Source organism: Elaeis guineensis, chromosome 4, assembly GCF_000442705.2.
Source record: "Elaeis guineensis isolate ETL-2024a chromosome 4, EG11, whole genome shotgun sequence".
NCBI classification, from domain to species: Eukaryota; Viridiplantae; Streptophyta; class Magnoliopsida; order Arecales; family Arecaceae; genus Elaeis; species Elaeis guineensis.
In genome coordinates, this window is record NC_025996.2 from 21,907,673 (window position 1) to 21,915,649 (window position 7,977).

The window sequence follows — 7,977 nt, forward strand, 5'->3', positions numbered from 1 at the left end:
GTAATATTTTTAAACCAGACTTTTTAAAATGGAGCAAAATTTCTCACTTCCTCCTCTTTTATTTCCATCTTTTTTAATATTTGATTTTATATGAGATACGTCTCTCTTTATATGGATACATTTTACATATTAGTTTCCAAATTTTTAAAATAGCTTATTATTTGTTGTCAAATGTCTATTGTTCATGCCAATTGCTAGTATAATCAAACCCTAATTATTGATTGAGTCAAGTAAATTGGCGTCCATCTGTAATTTGTAGATGTAGCATTCTATCTAGGGTTGACAATAGACTGAGCTAGCATTTGCATCATTGAAGATGGTTTCATTATTTTAGTAGTCTCTACTATTCTATAAAGTTTTGCTATAGGGTTTGAAGGTCTATATTCATAACTTATACTTTTTTATTTTTTAAATTTTAAATGGTATAGTATGTGTAAGGATCCGAATCCTTAATTTTTCATGCATGAATCTTAAAGCAAAATAAATGAAGAAAAATAAAATAGAACCACACGTGCTGGGCACGTGAGGCAGAAGAGGATACCAGATGGAGTTCGTTTTTTCTTTTTCGAACTCGATTAGGATCGAGACTCTAGAGTTTGTCGGAGCTTTAGATCCCCTTTATAATCCTCTCCTTCCCTCTCTATGTGAATCACTCTCAACCTCGATTAATCACCAAAAAACTTCAAGAAGATCACCACTGACTTCAAGTTTTTTGGGTGAGATAGTCTTCAATTTTCTCCGTCGATCTGATTGAGATGCCTCACCAGACTTAGATGAGGACTAAGCCTTTTTTTCTTCTCTTTCCCTAAATCCATGGCCGTCAACCCACCTTGTTATGATCGGCAAGTTGCTAGATTCCTTCAAAACGAGCCTCCCTATTTTTCCTTTTCTTCCTCTCATCAAACTGACCACCATTGCTAATTCAGACTCGTTTTGGTTGTTGAGGATCGAGCTGCCATCGTCGGAGCCATTATGGTGCGGTTGTTGAGGACTTCAGTCATGATAGTCGGTTGGGGCCTAAGACTCTCTTCCCCTATTTCCATGAAAGAAAAGAAAGAGGAAAATAGGGAAAAGAGAGAGAGGAGGACAAAAAAGAAAAGAAAAAAATAAAAGAGAAAAAAAGGAGAGAGTTTTTCTCTCTTCCTCTCTCCTCTCTACCTTTCTCTATTTTCTCTCTATGAATTTCTCTTTAGTTTCTCTTTCCAAAATCTATATATGAATTAATAGAGGGTCCAAATACTTGGGTATACTTGGATTGATAATTAATCTAAAAGAGATCTTGAACTTGCAGTATTCGGATTGTTTACCATAATTTTTCAATCATCTTTAATCATTTATAACTTTTATGTTTGACACTTATCATTTAGAGGTGCAACTGTCTGCCTAAGATGTCGAGCAGAACACCTTATTTTCAAGTTCCTAGATTGAGAAGTTCATCAATTACTATATTTGAGTCAATTACCGATAGAAATATAGATTATTCAACATGATCATCTACATATTTATGAAAAATTATATTTGTATGATTGATGTATATTTTATATCTACTGGTATGTGTACTATATGTTATTGAATTGATGTTGCTTGTATTATGATTACTTGGTACTTAATGATTACTAAGTGAAAAAAATTGAATTTAATATACTTGATCGAATGTGGGTGACATCTGGATTGATCGATTGTATAAGAATGTGGTGTATATGCTAGATCAGTCTCGATTGGAGTGGGCATTGTTAGCATGTCATGGGCTGAAGTATGACGATGACTAATCTAATATCAAAAATCAGATTATGATTTTAATAATATGAATAGGGCATGGATGGCATTTAGATTGTTTAGCCATGCAAGAAATGTGATGTGTGTGTTGGGTTAGCTCAAATTGGGGCACGGTATTGTGTTTGGCCTATCATGGGCTAGAGTTTAGTTGTAATTAGTCTAATACCAAAAAGACAAACATAAAGCATGATACAGGGGAGCATGTGGATTAATTGACTACATGTGAATATGGCGTATCAATCTTAGACCGAGATATTTGGCTATCATGGGTTGGAGCATGATTGTGACGAGTCTAGTACCAATTGAAGGGTATCTAAACTCGTTGGCATGTGTAAAATATGGCATTTGTGATGTCAGCCACAGATTGATATATAGTTGCCAACTAAGGATAGAAATATAAGATATGTTTGGCCTGCATGAGCTAGAGCATGAGCGGATCTGGTCTAATATTGAAAAAATAAGTTGTATGGATTAGAACTATGCTAATTAGTTAATAATAAATAATCTCATTAATTACTATTGAATAGAATTGATGATTGGTGATATATGACATAATTAGTAGAATTATACATGATGATATTATTCAACTATCATATTGACGATATATAATCTTATTATTTTTCTATCGGTTATATATATTTATTAAAAGATGTTTCAAATTCATACTGATGTGAGTGTGGGGATTCTTGCTAAGACTGTAAAGCTTACAACTCTTCTTTCTTTTTTAGAGTTGCGGGACATGATTTTTGATGAATTTGACCTAAGTTCAAGCAACGAAGTGATTTTATAGATCTTGCATGATCTCTAGGACTTTGCTTTAGGATCTATGTGGCTGTGTCATATGGTCGTTTCAGATGCTTGTTGAAAATTATATCCCAAAGTCGATCATCAGTCTGATGATGGTTGAGCTCATATTTATAAATTATATATGAATTGTTAAATAATAAAATATTATTTAAATTTTTCATCATTTTGTGTACATCTTCTTTGAACTTCTGTGTTATGATGAAGTCCTTAGGATATTTGAATCAATGTAGGAGGATATATCATCTAGTCCTTAAACCTAGTTCACGACCAAATGATATGCTATTATTAGGATGATAGCTATATCAAGTGTAGGTCATTGTATACCATGTACGTTGGTTATCCTCTTAACTAAGGAGGGTGGAGCACTGGCATAGCATACAAGTGAAATGCAGGAGTACATCTCACTGAACGTGACCAACTACGGAGTATTTTACTGTCAAGAGTAGCTCACAAAGGATATGGGTATAAATATCCATCCAATCTGAGATCACCATGATGACTTGCAAGCAACTCACTATACTTTGGTATCGGACAATCTAAATTTTTAATTCAATGATGAAATATTTTTGAACACAGTCAAATATTTATGAAGTAGGTGTGTGAATCCAGATGGAATTGATCCTCCGAAGAAGTAAGAGTTAATACATCAATATATTTTAATGCAATAAAATCTCGATCGAAGTAATCCATGTGATGGATTTGAAAAGTTGAATATAATATGGATGACTAATTCAGGATTGATAGTTAAACCTTAGGTCATCCTAAGCATTCAAGGTCAAATGGATAAATTATACGATAACATATGCCAATGAGTTCTTAAATATTGCTTAGCAATTATTCGGCCTATCTAGATATCGGGTATTATTTTTTTGTGACTTTGATTGGTATAGAAAATTATTTTTATGCTATTGGCTTAGGTTCAAACCTATGGAATCACACTCAAAAAAATTTTTTGATCGATCATATGGCTGATAGATGATTGAGAATCGTTTCAGGATATAAACATCAATTCAATTGATGATTAGCCTTGTGCAAAATTATAATAAATAATTTACTAATAGTTAGTAAATTAAGGATGATTGATAAGTAATTAACTACTAATTAGCTTAATTTGATTGAACATTAAGGTTTGGATCAACTCTAATTGAATTAGGTCCAATTAGGTTTGATCCATTAGGTTATAAGATGACCTAATTGCTAAGGATGTTCGATTCTTGATTTGATCAAAATTTGAGCTCAATTAATTTTTAATTTAATTAAAATTTAATTGAGATAATTTATTATCTAATTAGATTAGATTTAATGATCAAATTGGATATAACCTAACTTAGTTTGTTGAGAACCTAATTGAATCAATTTCAAGTTCAAATGGATTTGAATAAAACCCTTGCACCACCTTATCTCTATGCCCTTCTCTTCCTCACATGAGAAATACTTTTGCATGAAGATTTCTCACTCCCAAAAGAGGTTTTGTCACCCACTCTCAGATTTTCTTTGGATTAGGATGAGTTTCATTAGTGTTTGAATTAAAATGGTTTGAATTTGAGTTAAAACTACCTTGATCTTATCCTTATCCTATCCCTTGTTCGCCAACTCCTTGAGAAGGCTGATCTTTTATGTGACAAATGAGAAGAGAATTTGGTGAGAAATATCTCATGCCTCAGCCTTTGACGCCTCCTTGATAAGGATTAAGTGGTTTGAGTTTGAATTCAAAAGGAGTATGAATTTGAACTAAATCAACCACTTTATCCTGACCCTCATCTCATCTCCATGCCAACCATAAAACCCCTCCAATTTTGTGCGACAAAAGAAGGCTTTTACCATGAGATTGGTGTTCTTAGAGAGAGGGGGTGTGTGAAGGAACCAGATCTAGGGTTTCAGGATTAGATCTTGAAATTTTTTCAAGATCAAGCAGCGAAAGGCTAAAATAAATCAAAATTTATTTTTAAAATCAGAGAATCTCTAGATCTAAGATTCTATTACATGATTATTACATAGCATTAAATTAAAAATTAAAATATATAGAACATGAACTAAATGTTGATCATATCAACATGTTTTTATACTACATCTAATGTATGTATTAAACAATAGATCAGATCTATACCTTGCAAGTTAGACGTTCTAACCTCATTGATCTGAGCTTGAAGATGATGTTGCGAGCTGCACATATGTCTGACCTCTAGGAGTCATCCATACGAGTCACGAATCTCGATCAGAAGTCCTGCTCCAGGAAATCAGCACAGTATGCTAGTACTGCGCTGATCCTTCTTCGATGGTTGATCAGGTACCTCCTTCTTTTTGATTTGGACTCTTCCAAAGATGAGAAGTAGGAGGAGAAGTTTTAGATTTGAGACACTATTAAGAAACTCAAGATGGAGGAAGGAAAGAGATGAAACTAACAACCCTAGAAGAAGACCCTCTTCTTCTTCTCTTACTCTCTCCTAGACACCCTATCTTGTGTCTATTATATCTCCATGACCCAAAGGTCTTTCTCTCTAATTTTTGGATGTCTCTCAAATCTCTAAGTTCTCCAAAAATTTTATGAAGAAATTCATTTTATAGAGAGAGATATGATAGAGTCCTTGTCTGGGTCAAATACCTAGTCAAGGCTTATCCAAACATGGCAAGATAAGGGGCGCCCAACACTTAGGTGCCTCCTTATTTTTGTGCATGGACCACTAGCAAAGGGTGCACAATATGTATCCTAAAAGTCACAAAAATCTCAAAAAAAATCTGGATAAATTCGGTGCAAAAAAGAAAGAGTTTTGGATTTCTAAAACTCTATCTCATAGAATTTGAAATTCAAACTTATTCCTACTTTGATTTGATCCACAACCACTTTCCATGTATGAAGAAGAGAGGAAACCTTTTGAACATGGGAAAGACCTGGGAGAGGACTTTTGTCACACACAATAAGAGGGGATTGGCGTGGAATAAGAGAGAGGGCGTGGGGGCTTATGTGGCGCAAGGTGGAATCTTAGTTTTAATAGGATTCTATTTTATGACTTGTTTTAATTTGGTTTTTCAAACCAAATCAAACCAAAATTAGATCAACCCAATTAAAATAGGTCTTAACCCAATTAAGAACCTAATTTAATCAGATTAAATTAGAATTATATCTGATTTAATTTTTAATCAAATTAGAAATTAGATTGACCAAGTCCTAATTGAACTAGGACTAGTTTTTTCCTTGCACCTGGCTTATCCAATAAATCAATTGGACTTGATCCAATCAAGCCCAAACTAAATTTAATTAAATCATATTCAATTAAACTTAATCTCAGCCTATTGGATTAATCAAATTAAGCCAATTAGCAATCGAATTGCTAATCGATCCTCCTGCAATACTTGCACTAGGTTAAATATCAATCGTATTGATCATTTAATCCTAGAATAATTTTTAATCATTGATCAACATCCGATCAGATCATGAACTCTAATGTGTGTGACCTCATAGGTCCGAACCTAAGTCGGTAGCACATGAATAAATTTTTTGTACCAATCGAAGTGACATCTAGCAATGGTACCCGACGATCGATAGATCGAATGTGTAGAACAACATCCTTAGAATCCATGCGGATATAGTTTCCATATAATTCATCCCTTGACCAAAATGATCATAGGACACCTTAGAGTTCAGCTGTCAACTCTGATCAAGTTGTCCACATTGTATTTCAAAATATCAAATCCATCTGATGGATTACCCTGGCCAAGGTTTTGCTAAATTGAAATATAGTGACTCATTCTTCTCCAACTCTTGGAGTGGTCAATCCCATCTCGATCACACTCTGACTTCGCAAGTACTTGACTATGCCCAGAAGCCTTCCATCACTGAATTAAAAATTCAGTTAGTTCAGTACCAAAGCACAGTGAGTTGCTTGCAAGTCACTGAGGTGATCTCAGGTCTAAGGGATATTTATATCTATATCCCATCAGAGACATTCTCGACAGCAGAATGCTCTGGAGTTGATCACGTTCTATAATGATGTACCCTTACATCTCACCTGTATGCCATACCAGTGTCTCCACACTCTTTGGTTAAGAGGACAACCAACCCATATGGCCTACAGCGACTTATGCTCGATAAAAGCTGTCATCCTTATTAACAGCCTATCATTTGGTCGTGAACAGTTTTAAGGACTAATCGATAAATCCTCGCTTTATCGAATCTGAATAGTCCTAAGGACTTCATCATAACAACAGAGTTCATTAGAAGATGATAGCTTATGATGAAAATACCAAATATATTTTATTTATTAACAAATCAATTACCATACTTGGTTGCTCAACCGTCAACAGCTTGATGATTGGCTTTTGAGACATATTTTCCAATAATTCCACTTGTCCTACAGCCACTCGGTACAGTATCTAATACCCATCTTCGACTTGTGGTTGTCGAACTCCTTTATCGCCAGGACTTTAGTGAAGTGGTCGGTCAGGTTCTCCTTTTTGTCGATCTTCTGAAGATCGACATCACCTCGATCTACGATCTCCCAGACCAGGTGAAAGCGGTGCAAAATATGCTTTGGGTTCCTTCACCTGAGCTATGGCATCAGTGCTATCGCAGTAGAGCAGGATCAGACCATCGAGGGAGGGTGCTACTCCTAGCTCGGTGATAATTTTTCAACCACACAGCTTTCTTCACGGCATTTGATGCTGCGATGTACTCTGCTTCACAAACAGAGTCTGCCACAGTATGTTGCTTGAAACTCTTCCAGCAGATAGCTCTATCATTTAGAGTAAAGATATAATCTGACACGCTTCTGCTGTCATCATGGTCAGATTGAAAGCTGAAGTCTGTGAACCTCACAAGTTTCAAATCTGACTCATTATAAACCAACCATTAGTCCTTAGTATCTCTCAAATACTTAAGGATGGCTTTAACCACTTTTCAATGATTTTCTCCAGGATCAGATTGGTATCTACTCACTACTCCTAGTGAGTATGCCACATCTGATTTTGTACATATCATGGCATACATGATAGATCCCACGATCGAAGTATATGGAACTCTACTCATACGTTCTCTCTCTTCAGGAGTTGTCGGATAATCCTTCTTAGAGAGAGAAATTCCATGGCCTATCGATAGATAGCCCTTCTTGAAATTCTCCATGCTGAACCTCTTCAGCACAGTGTCTATGTACATGGACTGGGATAACCAAAGCATCTTTTTAGATCTATCCCTATAGATTTTCATCCTTAAGATGAGGATGCTTCACCCAAGTCCTTCATGGAAAACTGTGATGACAACCAAACTTTTATTCCCTGTAGTGCGGGGATGTCATTCCCGATTAAGAGAATATTATCTACGTACAAGACAAGAAATACCACAACTGGACCATTTGCCATTTTATAGATGCAGGGCTCTTCTTCATTCTTAATGAAGCCATA